Source organism: Tachysurus vachellii, chromosome 11 (assembly GCF_030014155.1).
Source record: "Tachysurus vachellii isolate PV-2020 chromosome 11, HZAU_Pvac_v1, whole genome shotgun sequence".
Lineage (NCBI taxonomy): Eukaryota > Metazoa > Chordata > Actinopteri > Siluriformes > Bagridae > Tachysurus > Tachysurus vachellii.
Genome location: NC_083470.1, coordinates 2,150,001 through 2,162,500, shown reverse-complemented (window position 1 = coordinate 2,162,500; position 12,500 = coordinate 2,150,001). Strand labels below are relative to the sequence as shown.

General features: G+C 41.0%; 1 protein-coding gene across 1 annotated transcript in view; it reads left to right on the top strand.

Moving 5' to 3' along the window:
- Positions 1-3,876: 3,876 nt before the first annotated feature.
- Positions 3,877-12,500, top strand: part of zgc:92140 (uncharacterized protein LOC447854 homolog) — a 32,390-nt gene continuing 23,766 nt past the window's right edge. The window contains exon 1 of the mRNA XM_060880674.1: positions 3,877-4,008. The gene's annotated coding sequence lies outside the window, so the exon portion shown is untranslated. The remainder of the gene's footprint in view (positions 4,009-12,500) is intronic.

Here is a 12,500-nt window from a genome sequence, read left to right as displayed (position 1 = left end):
ACAGACAGACAGGGAGTGAGACAGTGGGACAGACAGACAGGGAGTGAGACAGTGGGACAGACAGACAGGGAGTGAGACAGTGGGACAGACAGAGTGTGCGAGTGAGACAGACAGACAGACAGAGTGTGCGAGTGAGACAGACAGACAGACAGTGTGCGAGTGAGACAGACAGACAGACAGAGTGTGCGAGTGAGACAGACAGACAGACAGAGTGTGCGAGTGAGACAGACAGACAGACAGAGTGTGCGAGTGAGACAGACAGACAGACAGAGTGTGCGAGTGAGACAGACAGACAGACAGAGTGTGCGAGTGAGACAGACAGACAGACAGAGTGTGCGAGTGAGACAGACAGACAGACAGAGTGTGCGAGTGAGACAGACAGACAGACAGAGTGTGCGAGTGAGACAGACAGACAGACAGTGTGCGAGTGAGACAGACAGACAGACAGAGTGTGCGAGTGAGACAGACAGACAGACAGAGTGTGCGAGTGAGACAGACAGACAGACAGAGTGTGCGAGTGAGACAGACAGACAGACAGAGTGTGCGAGTGAGACAGACAGACAGACAGAGTGTGCGAGTGAGACAGACAGACAGACAGAGTGTGCGAGTGAGACAGACAGACAGACAGAGTGTGGGAGTGAGACAGACAGACAGACAGAGTGTGCGAGTGAGACAGACAGACAGACAGAGTGTGCGAGTGAGACAGACAGACAGACAGAGTGTGCGAGTGAGACAGACAGACAGACAGAGTGTGCGAGTGAGACAGACAGACAGACAGAGTGTGCGAGTGAGACAGACAGACAGACAGAGTGTGCGAGTGAGACAGACAGACAGACAGAGTGTGCGAGTGAGACAGACAGACAGACAGAGTGTGCGGGTGAGACAGACAGACAGACAGAGTGTGCGGGTGAGACAGACAGACAGACAGAGTGTGCGAGTGAGACAGACAGACAGAGTGTGCGAGTGAGACAGACAGACAGTGTGCGAGTGAGACAGACAGACAGAGTGTGCGAGTGAGACAGACAGACAGAGTGTGCGAGTGAGACAGACAGACAGAGTGTGCGAGTGAGACAGACAGACAGAGTGTGCGAGTGAGACAGACAGACAGAGTGTGCGAGTGAGACAGACAGGGAGTGAGACAGTGAGACAGAGAGGGAGTGAGACAGACAGTGAGTGAGACAGTGAGAGAGACAGACAGGGAGTGAGACAGACAGGGAGTGAGACAGACAGACAGGGAGTGAGACAGTGAGACAGACAGACAGGGAGTGAGACAGACAGACAGGGAGTGAGACAGTGAGACAGACAGACAGGGAGTGAGACAGTGAGACAGACAGGGAGAGAAAAGAGAGACAGACAGACAGACAGGGAGAGAAAAGAGAGAGAGACAGAAAAGAGAGAGAGAGAAAGAGAGAGAGACAGACAGGGAGAGAGAGAGGCAGAGAAACAGAGAGAGGAGAGACACAGAGAGAGAGAGAGAGAAACGGAGAGAGAAATAAAGATATCCTCTGGTTATGGAAAGCCAAAGGGTTCATAAACAGAACAGAAAACGCTCTGTAGTTCAGGAATATGAAATGAGTTTACTTTTCTATTTAAAATCCTTCACTCGCAACAAACTGGGATGAGTTGATGTTTAATTAATGGTTACTTTGTTAATTTGTTAATGAATCTGAGGTGGTAATATTTTACTTAGTCGTGATGGGTCCAGGGAAAATAAACACATACTTCTGTTTGTTCTGTTTTCACTTCCATCACATCATGTAATCAAAAAGGGCAAATAAAATGAAGAATTTTTGGGTGAATGTCTATGAGCTTCCTTCTGTTAGATTCTAAGTTGATCTATTTTACAAATAAATTTCAGATCACGTACAAGATAAACCACAATTTGTAGATAAACTACAAATCTAAAAAAACTGCACAAATTTATTCACACTGCTACAGTATTTCCTCACGTGTTCAGTTTGTTGTGTTAAAACACCGCGCATTACGATCCATCAGTCGTTAATCCTTGGGCTCGATAGAAATCTAAACAAGTTGGATTAAATGGAACGAGGCATAAATGTGATACAGTACAGTTATTACACGATAAACCATAATTGCACTGGTTTTACACGTTACTTTGACAAGTCATTCTCTGGTTTATTAATAAATGTTTAGACCAGTAGATCTCAAACAGCACTCACTCTGGTCACCCTCAAGAATCCATGGTGTTTTTGCTTTGCTGCACCAGTGGAAGTCATAGAAAGTGATTATAACGGTGCAGTTGAAGTTATTCCTCCTGTTTGGTTCAGTAACTTGAACAGTAACCCTGTGCTCTGACCCCAGCCTTCAAAGCTGGAATCTGCAAACACTGCGCTGTAATTATGTGAAAAAATGAAGTCTTCTATTAAAGGTGGGGTCTCCGTTGTTTGAGAAATGCTTCTGAAAACTGTGTCGGGCCGGCAAACAAAACAAATACAAAACTAACGTGTAGCCAATAAGCAGAAAGGGGTGGGTCTTGTTAATATGGGCGGAGAGAGTGTTCAGTGCGCATGTGTGACATTAGCAGAAAGCAGTTTTAACATTGACATGGAGGATAAAAACAAAGAAAGAAAGAGAAGAAAGACTTACGATAAGGTAAGAAGTAGGACGTGTTAATATAGGATCAGCTTTCCAGCGCTGGAGAGAACTGAAGGAGCAGGAAGTTGGTCACATATTCACAGATTGGAGTTTCCTGAGTCAATAACTCCTGAGCTAAACGCTGTTACTACACAAATAACACCTCTTTTCTATCGTAGTAATGTAGAGACGCAGCTACAACCGTGTTTTGTGTAGTAACAGCGTTTAGCTCAGGAGTTATTGACTCTGGAAACTCCAATCTGTGAATATGTGACCAACTTTACTTAAGACGCCGAGGCGCTTTTTTCCTTCTCGATAGGTGAGTAACGTTGGTTTTGCTTTGTTACACAGAACTAATATATGCCTTTGTCCTTTACATGATTATGCTTGTGTGTCATTTTTGCTTGTTTGTTTATCTACAATCGTATTGTTCTTCCCTTCAGCTATGATAAAGACACGTTTCTTTCCATTAGTTGCCTGGGTTACGTATGTATGTGTGGGCGGAGCTATCGATACAGGGGTGGGACCCATTTGGGTTAGGGGCGTGTTTGTTTTGGTGATTTTACATGTCAACATTGGCTTTCAAACAACGGAAACCCCACCTTTAAGGATCTATTATTTTATTTTATATGGCTTATAAATCTTTGCCAGAGGGATCGATGGAAATAGATTTTACAGGCTGCAAAAAAAAACGGCAAAAAGCGTCATTAATGTTTCATTAGTAAGTAAAATTAGTAAAATAACAATTTCACAAGTAAATTAATTTTTTGACACTTTGACAATCTTTTTTTTTTAACAAAGTAGTTTGACCCTTTTGGCTTTCCAAAACGTCCTGATTTAAAATTGAACGCCCCCTCAAACAACGTCATGGTCTCTAATTGGCCTTCTGTAAGCTTTAGGGTGAAATGACTTCCGGGTTTTCCAGCCGAATAAGGAAACGTCGACGAACAATTTGCAGTGTTGCCAGATGGTGCGTTTTTAAAGCTGAATGATTGGTGTGTGATCTTTATGTTAAAAGTCCATCCAATAAATGACATAAATTTTATCTGTTTGTTTTTTTAATTGTAAATATCTTGTGTCTTGTTTTAATGAGATAAATACAGTATGTTATAAATACAAACAATTCAGCTTGTTTATGTCAATTTAGGGAAACGAATTGCTGAAACGACCCTGAAAACATCGTGTTACATCAGAATATGATCTTCTTTTTTTTTTTAAAAAACTTCAATTTCTTGTTTGCACAAAATACCTTTCATTGAATGAGAAATGTTGGTGTAAACATTGTGACGTGAGGAGGATCTGGCAACCCTGTGAACAGCCTGCGCGCTCGTTGAGCTCGGAGACGTGAACAGCGCTCGCGCTGAGTTGGAGTTTGGAGCTCAGTAACGTCACATGCGGATCCACGTTTATAAAGTAAGTGCTGGGTTTTGTGTTTTTGTTCAGTTTTGTCTATATAAAGAGGATGAATAACAACACGCACGTGTCTTTCCTTCCTTTCTTTCCGTGCCGTGTTTAGCGTGATTGTGTTCCCCGGCGCGCACGAGCGCACAGCCTGGGCTCGGGGTCTGGGTTGCGTTGCTGATTATTTCTTTTGTTTTGTTTTGTTTTGTTTTGTTTGTGGATCGGATTCCGGATTTGGCTCCACGTGATGTCTGGCCTTTGACAGACGCGAGGCGTTTTGGCTTCTGGAATCACGACCCGGTAGGCGTGTGAGCAGCGTGTTCAGTTCACGTACAGAGAAGAACCGCGCGCGTGGACTGACCGAGTACAATGTAGCCTGTGTGCACGTACTGTGTCGCTTAGGCGCGTGCGTGCGTGCGTGCGTGCGTGTGTGTGTCTGTGTGCGTGTGTTCATGCACAACAAGCCCCACTGTTTCATAATGTGGCTCGTTGCTGATTTTCATTCATGCATTTTGTACACGACAAAACATATTATTATTATTATTATTATTATTATTATTATTAAATCCCTCGACGCGCATTGGCTACATGCGTTTGCATACTAATGAAGCATGTCTGCAGGCGTCCAGCTGAGAAGTTTGTTCTGTCTGCTGGTCCTGATGTGCTGTAGGTTCAGCATTCAGTAATCCGTGCGGATTATATCCGACTGTCTGGAGTTCCTGCCGTTCATCAGCATCAAATTATCTCATATTATCTCATCTCATATCATCTCATCTCATATTATCTCATCTCATATCGTTTCATATCATCTCATCTTATATTATCTCATTTCATTTTATATTATCTCATCTCATTATCTCATATCTCATCTCATTATCTCATATTATCTCATCTCATTATCTCATATTATCTCATCTCATATCGTTTCATATTATCTCATCTCATATTATCTCATCTCATATTATCTCATTTAATCTCATATCGTTTCATATTATCTCATCTCATATTATCTCATCTCATATTATCTCATCTCATCTTATATTATCTAATCTCATTTCATCTCATCTTATATTATCTCACCGCTCACTGCCAAGTCTTTTCTTATTTCCCTCTGTGTTTGTGTTTTTTACGATTCATGACCTCATTTGTCTTCACAAGGTTATGATGCAGTATTGTGATGACATCACTGAGGCAGGAGGTTCCCATAGTTACAGTGTGGGAGGTTCCTGTCATTGTGGAAGCTTTCTTTATGCATTGTACCATTACACTCTTTTGGGTGTATTGTGTGTGTGTGTGTGTGTGTGTGTATATATGAGTGAGACAGAAACAGTAAGTGAGGCAGTGAAGGACTGCCACCGCAGTCATTTTTTCCCTCTGCTGACTCGGAGGTTAGATGAGGTGGCTGTACGCCACACTCGGGAGACACGAGGGCAGTCCAGTCCAATTCGCCCGACTCCCATTGTGTCAGGAATGTGCTGACACTCTCCATATCGAGTGACGCAATATTGTCAAACTGGACTCTACTGTTGTGGGGAACGTTGCGTGAGCATGCGAGACGTCACTAAAACATGAAAACAGGATGTAATAAAAGCCCAGGTAATTACTGCGGTGTAAATGTTTAATAACGAGCAGCGAGAATGTTTATGGAGCTTGTTTCCTCTACAGTAATTAGACGTGGTCAAGTGAGAAAAAGCCTCGTGTGATTTATAACAATACAGTAAAACTGTGAAGGAACAGATGAGTGTACAGATGAGCGAAAGCGACTCTCGGTCATAAAGGAAAGAACGAACGGATTACTCAGATTTATTTCAGGGTTTCGCCAAAATAAAATTTCCAACTCAAAAAACTATACACATATAATGTACGTTATTAATGAGCTTTTTATACTGCTGCTTTTTTTTTTTTTTATGAATTATATTATTTATATGGCTCCTATTTGTTTTTTTTTCTAATTCAGTAGCGTTTATTCAAATTGACATTTAATTAACGCTCATTTAAAAACCTACAATGATGAGTAAAAGGATAAAACGTCCCTGATAATAAATAATATAATAAAAAATAACAAAAGCATCATCTGGATAATTAACAGGATGTTGTGCTGTCAGGGGATTTATCAAAAATGTGATTAACAACATTTTTTTAAAGATTTTCAACAAGATTTTCTATACAATCTGTTGCCAAGCCGAACTTTATAAACCTGATGACTCGCTCTTGTTAATAAAAAAGTTAAAACCGTTGTTTCTTGTTAGCTTGCTAGTTAGCTAGCTGGGTAGGTGTTAGTTAGAATGTTATCAAAAAAAAATTCTACTTAACACCTACCCAGCTAGCTAACTAGCAAGCTAACAAGAAACAACGGTTTTTAGCTTTTTTAACTTTAACTTTTTTTTTCTTTTTTAGTTATAAAAAATGCTCAGAAATCTGCCCATGTTCCACCAAGTATATAAACCGTACACGCTCTCGATCACCAGCATTAGCTCATTAGGTTGCTAGCTGGTTATTGACAATTAGCGTATATGTTTAAAAGAAAACTAGCCAGATTCAGAAGTTAATTTCACTATGAACGCAGCAACAAAATAATAAAATAACTTAATAATCTAACTTAATATAATCTAAAATAATAAATAATCTAACTTCCCTTGTAACCTTTTGCTCCTTGTGGCATTTTTAAAAATAATTATTCATAGTTTGTAGTGAAATTGTTTTAGACGCGTTCCTTTAATTCTCACTCAAAACAGAAAGTTATATAAGCAGTAAAAATTAAATAAATAAATAAAAGACGCCGATTTTTATCTGGAGTTTTAACTCGAAGGTGAAACTCGGGTTTCTGCTAGTCAGAGTTTCCAAAACCATAAAATTACTCACTGTCATTTCACGTTAGATTACTTTTGCCAGGAAATTAGCTCTGTATAAACAACATGTTTATCTGATCTTAACCTGCAATTATTCCGAGTTATTTTGTAAATATTTTGGCGCCCAGAGTGCTAATTTAGCGGTTCACCCTTTTCCCTCGGTCCCTGATGTGCTGCCTCGTTTGCATACCCCAACTGTTATTGTAGGACTGTTCATTAGTGCTGTTTATCTGCTTATTTACCTTCAGCGCTTATGTAATTTATGCAAATTGTTCTTTGTGCTGGTTTCCCTGGAGAACAGCGAGCAGTCTGTCAGGATGAACTCCAGATGCTACGGCGATGATAACGAGAGAACAAGAACGGAGGCTGCGTGAGAACGTTCAGAGGAGCAGCAGCAGGGTCAAGCGTGTGTCAATAATCCAACATTTACTAGACATGATGATGTTATTGTGGCCAATTTGGTTCATCATCACTAACCCCGGTCTTGCATTAGGCAGGTTCATGCCTTAACGTTCCAACGTCCAACGTTACTTTGAAGTCTGTTTTGTGTCCTCTGCTGGAGAAATAATCTGTAATCATAATTCAGCGTGCTTTTAGTCCCACAGAAACTAGGCTAAAAAAAGATAACTAATGTTATATAACTGTGAATAAATTAGTGCACACATATTGTGACTTTTCTGTTTCAGCTTTCTGGTCCTGACTCCGTCCCATCTGTCCATCACCAGCAGGTCACCTGACTATTTATAGCTCTTGTGTGTTAGTTTGTAATTCATTTGTCTTTGTTTTTCTTTGTCTTTAATCAAGTATGACAAGATGTTATTATTGTTATTATTTTTTTATTGTCCGACGTGTTTACATCTTCAAAAAAATGTCTTAAAAAGTTCTTTCCCCAAATATGGCTCTGAGCTGTGAGGATTTCCATTAAACATCCTCACATAAAAGATATTATTGATGTTACTGTACCACATACCAGTGTGTTATACACACTGGTATAATACCGTCTATTTACACTGTTTATAAAAGCCAGTAGCCGGCTTGTAAAAGCCAGTAGCTGCATCCCAAATGACGTCCTAAACACTACACGCTAACACCGCACTCTGTACCCGTGTCTATCGCCTCAAATGAAACGTTAAAGGTTTTTACTGACAGGAAGTTGATGCCGGTTTTCCAGTCGATGGCGAATGATGTCACAATGCTGCTACAGAAAAGCACTTCAGCACAAAAACTTTAAAAATCACACAGTGTGGGCTGTTAGAAAAGACGAGTATAAGGCTTTTTGTCCACCGGAATGTCGTCGGCCATTTTGAATTTATTTCAGCGAGCGGTGACTCGTAGTGGCGGCCCAGAGTGGCGGCCCAGAGTGGCGGCCCAGAGTGGTAGCCCCGAGTGGCGGCCCCGAGTGGCGGCCCAGAGTGGCCCATAGTGGCGGCCCAGAGTGGCGAGAGTGGCCCGTAGTGGCGGCCCAGACTGGCGAGAGTGGCCCAGAGTGGTGGCCCGTAGTGGTGGCCCCGCCCCTCTTCCTCCAAGCAAAGCTGAAGGGTCCAGCATTTACACTGAACAAGTGCATCAAGGTTCTTCAAGTGAGCTTCTTCTTCTTCTTCTTCTTCTTCTTCTTCTTCCTTTTCCACCTCCTTTTCTATCTTCCTTTTCTACCTCATTTTCTATTTTTTCTTCTTCCTTTTTTCCTTCTTCTTCTTCCACATCCTTTTCTATTTCTTCTTCTTCTACTTCTTATTCTTCCTTTTCCACCTCCTTTTCTATTTCTTCTTACTGCTTGCTGCCACAGTTGGAGTTTCAGAGAATGTAGTAATTACACAGACAGTGATGAAACTGAAGCTAGACATTGGCAGAAGTTAAAGGTTCTAAAACAGTCAACCGAAAACCCTTATGATGTTTTTTTTGCTGTGGGTAATTGTGGGCGATTGAACTTTTTTTTTTTTTACTTGCTAATGTTGATTTATTAGCTTGTTCGGTATAAATAGCAGATTTGACAGATGCAGATGCTAGCTTGTCAAATCTAGTGGCGTAATTGTGACGATTCTCCTGACAAATATCGTCTTGTGCGTTGTGCGGATTTCATCCAGATCGAGATAATCCTATTAAAACGGATAAAAATCCTGCCGTTGTGCAGTAGAACTCTTTGCTCTTCAAGAGGAACAGATTTCATGCAGCTCTCGAGCGCTAGTTTTATAACATTAGCGCTTTCATTTCAGTGCCAACGTTTTTGCTATTAACGTTAGCACACTTTATATTAAAAAGTGCTGCTTTTTTTTTAGTTCAGTTACATAACAGTGACACAGTGAGTGTAAAAACTGAAGTCACGGCACATCCCTGTGGTTCACGTCAGTCATCACCACACCCTCACGCAGCTGCTGAGAAACTTCACACACTGGCGATTAGCCATCACCCGGGAGCCTCTAAAACACTGTTCATGTGAACTGACCTCAGACTGATAGCTTGAACTGAGCAGCATGGAAAAAAGAAATACATCATTCTTTTCTTTACGTGTTACTGAGACTATTTATAGACCTACTGAAATAGTAAATACTGAGCTAACGTAGTTTGTGTCTGAAGTGATTTTATCTGCTAGCATACAGTTCCACCGATTAGCCAGATCCGGCTTTTTTAAAACTGTGGCTTATTCAGTTCAATTCAATTCAAATTTATATCTATAGCACTTTTTACAATTGTCATTGTCTCGAAGCAGTTTTACAGAACATAAACTTAAAACAAAAGGTTAATATAAAGAATAATATAAAGATTAATAGTAGATATATTTAAATGTGTTTATTGTTATTATTTTCAGTGATTTTTATTTTTGAAAAACAAACTGGAATTAAACAGGCTAAACCATATGCTAGCATGAAACAGGATAACCCGCACACTAGCATTAGAGTAAACAGACTAACCTAAAACTTAGCCTTAGCCTATACTAGCTAACACACTAGCATTAAAGTAAACAGGCTAACTCACATGCTAGCATTAGAGTAAACGGGCTAACTCACACATGCTTTAGAGTAAATAGGCTAACCCACAAACTAGCATTAGAGTAAACGGGCTAACTCACATACACTAGCATTCGAGTAAACAGTCTAACTCACACACTAGCGTTAGAGTAAAAAGGCTAACTCACACACTAGCATTCGAGTAAACAGTCTAACTCACACAATAGCATTCGAGTAAACAGTCTAACTCACACAATAGCATTCGAGTAAACAGTCTAACTCACACACTAGCGTTAGAGTAAACAGTCTAACTCACACACTAGCATTCGAGTAAAAAGGCTAACTCACACACTAGCATTAGAGTAAATGGGCTAACTCACATGCTAGCATTCGAGTAAACAGGCTAACCCACACTCTAGCGTTAGAGTAAACGGGCTAACTCACACATTAGCATTTGAGGAAACGGGCTAACTCGCACACTAGCATTCGAGTAAACAGGCTAACTCACACATTAGCATTTGAGTAAACAGGCTAACTCATATGCTAGCATTAAAGTAAAAATGCTAGCTCTCACATGCATTAGAGTAAACAGGCTAACCCACAAACTAGCATTAGAGTAAACAGGCTAACTCACACATTAGCATTCTAGTAAACGGGCTAACTCACATGCTAGCATTAGAGTCAACAGGATACCTCACACGCTAGCATACGAGTAAACATGTTAACTTTCAAACTAGTATTCTATGCTAATCCAGTTTTTCATTAATAAATTTATTATTACAGGAAACATGGCTGATTAGATTAGACAGAAAGAGACAGTGTGTGAGTGTGTCTTTGTGTGTGCATGTGTGTGTGTCTGTCTCTAGACAGAGAGACATATATAAAATATTTCCATCTTCCTCGTGACGTTTAAAATCTGACACAGGAATGTAAACGGTGCCGAATCGCTCCACACTTCACCACATCTACACTATCTGGAGCTTATTTAGAGTAAAACCATACAGCCATATGTGTGTGTGTGTGTGTGTGTGTGTGTGTGTGTTTGTGTGTGTGTGAGGAGGTCAGTTATCCTGCTGCAGAGACACAATTAAATTAGACCTCGTTAGTGACGGATGGCTTTCTAATTAAAAATGAATATTTATAGTGTGAATAGAGGAAGTGACTGTTAGCATTATGAGGATGGATTTCAGAGACAAAAGCAGAACCTGTGCGTGCGTGTGTGTGTGTGTGTGTGTGTGTGCGTGCGGGTGTGTGTTCTATATAGGTCTCAACTACAGTAAGTCTGTGTAAAGTAAAAACAGATAAAATCCTGTTTAAAGGTCTCCTTCCAGCTCCAGTAAAAGACACGGCACTTTTACCTTCTCTACATTAAAGGTGAGGTGCACGATGTTTAAAAAATGTTTCAGAAAACCGAGTCGGGCCGACAAACAATACAAACGTGTAGCCAATGAGCATAAAGGGGCGTGTCTTGTCAATATGCGTTGGAGAGAGTGTTCAGTGCGCATGTGTGACATTAGCAGAAAGCGATTGAAACACTGACATGGCGGATACCTGCCGTTACCTCTGCCTCGGGTTCTAGGTGTCGAACGTCGTCTTCCGCGTGAAACGGAGCTAAACCTTTCACGCTACAACACACAGTACTACAAAAACACATCTGTATTACCATAGTGTTACTCATTGTGTTCATTTACTGATAAAAAAATACCCTCAGTCGGCTGCCCCAGCAGGTTCCGCCATAATAGTTGCCTGGGTTACGTATGGATGTGTGGGGCGGAGCTATCAAAACAAGGGTGACACCCATTTGGGTTAGGGGCGTGTTTGTTTTGGTGATTTCAAATGTCAACATTGGCTTTCAAACATCGTGCACCGCACCTTTAATGACCACGTTTACATACACTATGGGACGAAAAACAACTTTACAGCCAAACCGTTTTAAGTGAATTGGCGATTCGATGCTCGTCCGTCTCTTTCTCGTCACGTGAGGCGTCTCCTCTTCCTCTCTTCCTCTCTTCGCTTTGCCGGTTTCTGTCAGCGTTAAACATCGTTTGCTGTCATCTGTGCAGAAAGAGTGTGTGTAAGCGCTCTTCTTTGTTTTGATGCTGATGTGACGACGCAGGTGGACATTCTGCTCATTTCTCTGCGAGTTGTCGAAAAGCTTTGTGTGGAAAATTTCATGCTCTTTTCATTATTATGTATTTTTGTGCATGTCCCATTAGCACATGAGTACCTTCCTGATTCACTTCTTTTTTTTTTTAAGTCATGTCTATATGCAGAAAACAGCAGGCTCAACATCCCTCGTTCCTGTTGTTACGTTCCTACTGTAGCGTTGTTGTCGCTAGTTTAAAATCGACACCATCTCGTGTAGTTGAAAGCAAAGCAACAGTCTGACCATCAACATAGTGTCTGTGTTGTGTTTTTATGATTTAATATTGGCACAGATGTTGGGTTTGGATGTGCGCGAATGTCTGCGGGGATTTCCAGCATTGTGAAAGCTCGGAATTTAGAAAATACTGAATAAAGTAAGAAACTGAATAAAGAGAATCTGATTCAGAATTTCAGAGATTAGCTTCTGTGTCACTTTTTATAGTTTGATCCAGTTATGACGGTACGCAGAACTTTCTGTGGTAGTCAGGATGAATATACGTGTGTGTGTGTGTGTATGTGTGTGTGTGTGTGTGTGTGTGTGTGTGTGTGTATGAGAGAGAAAGAG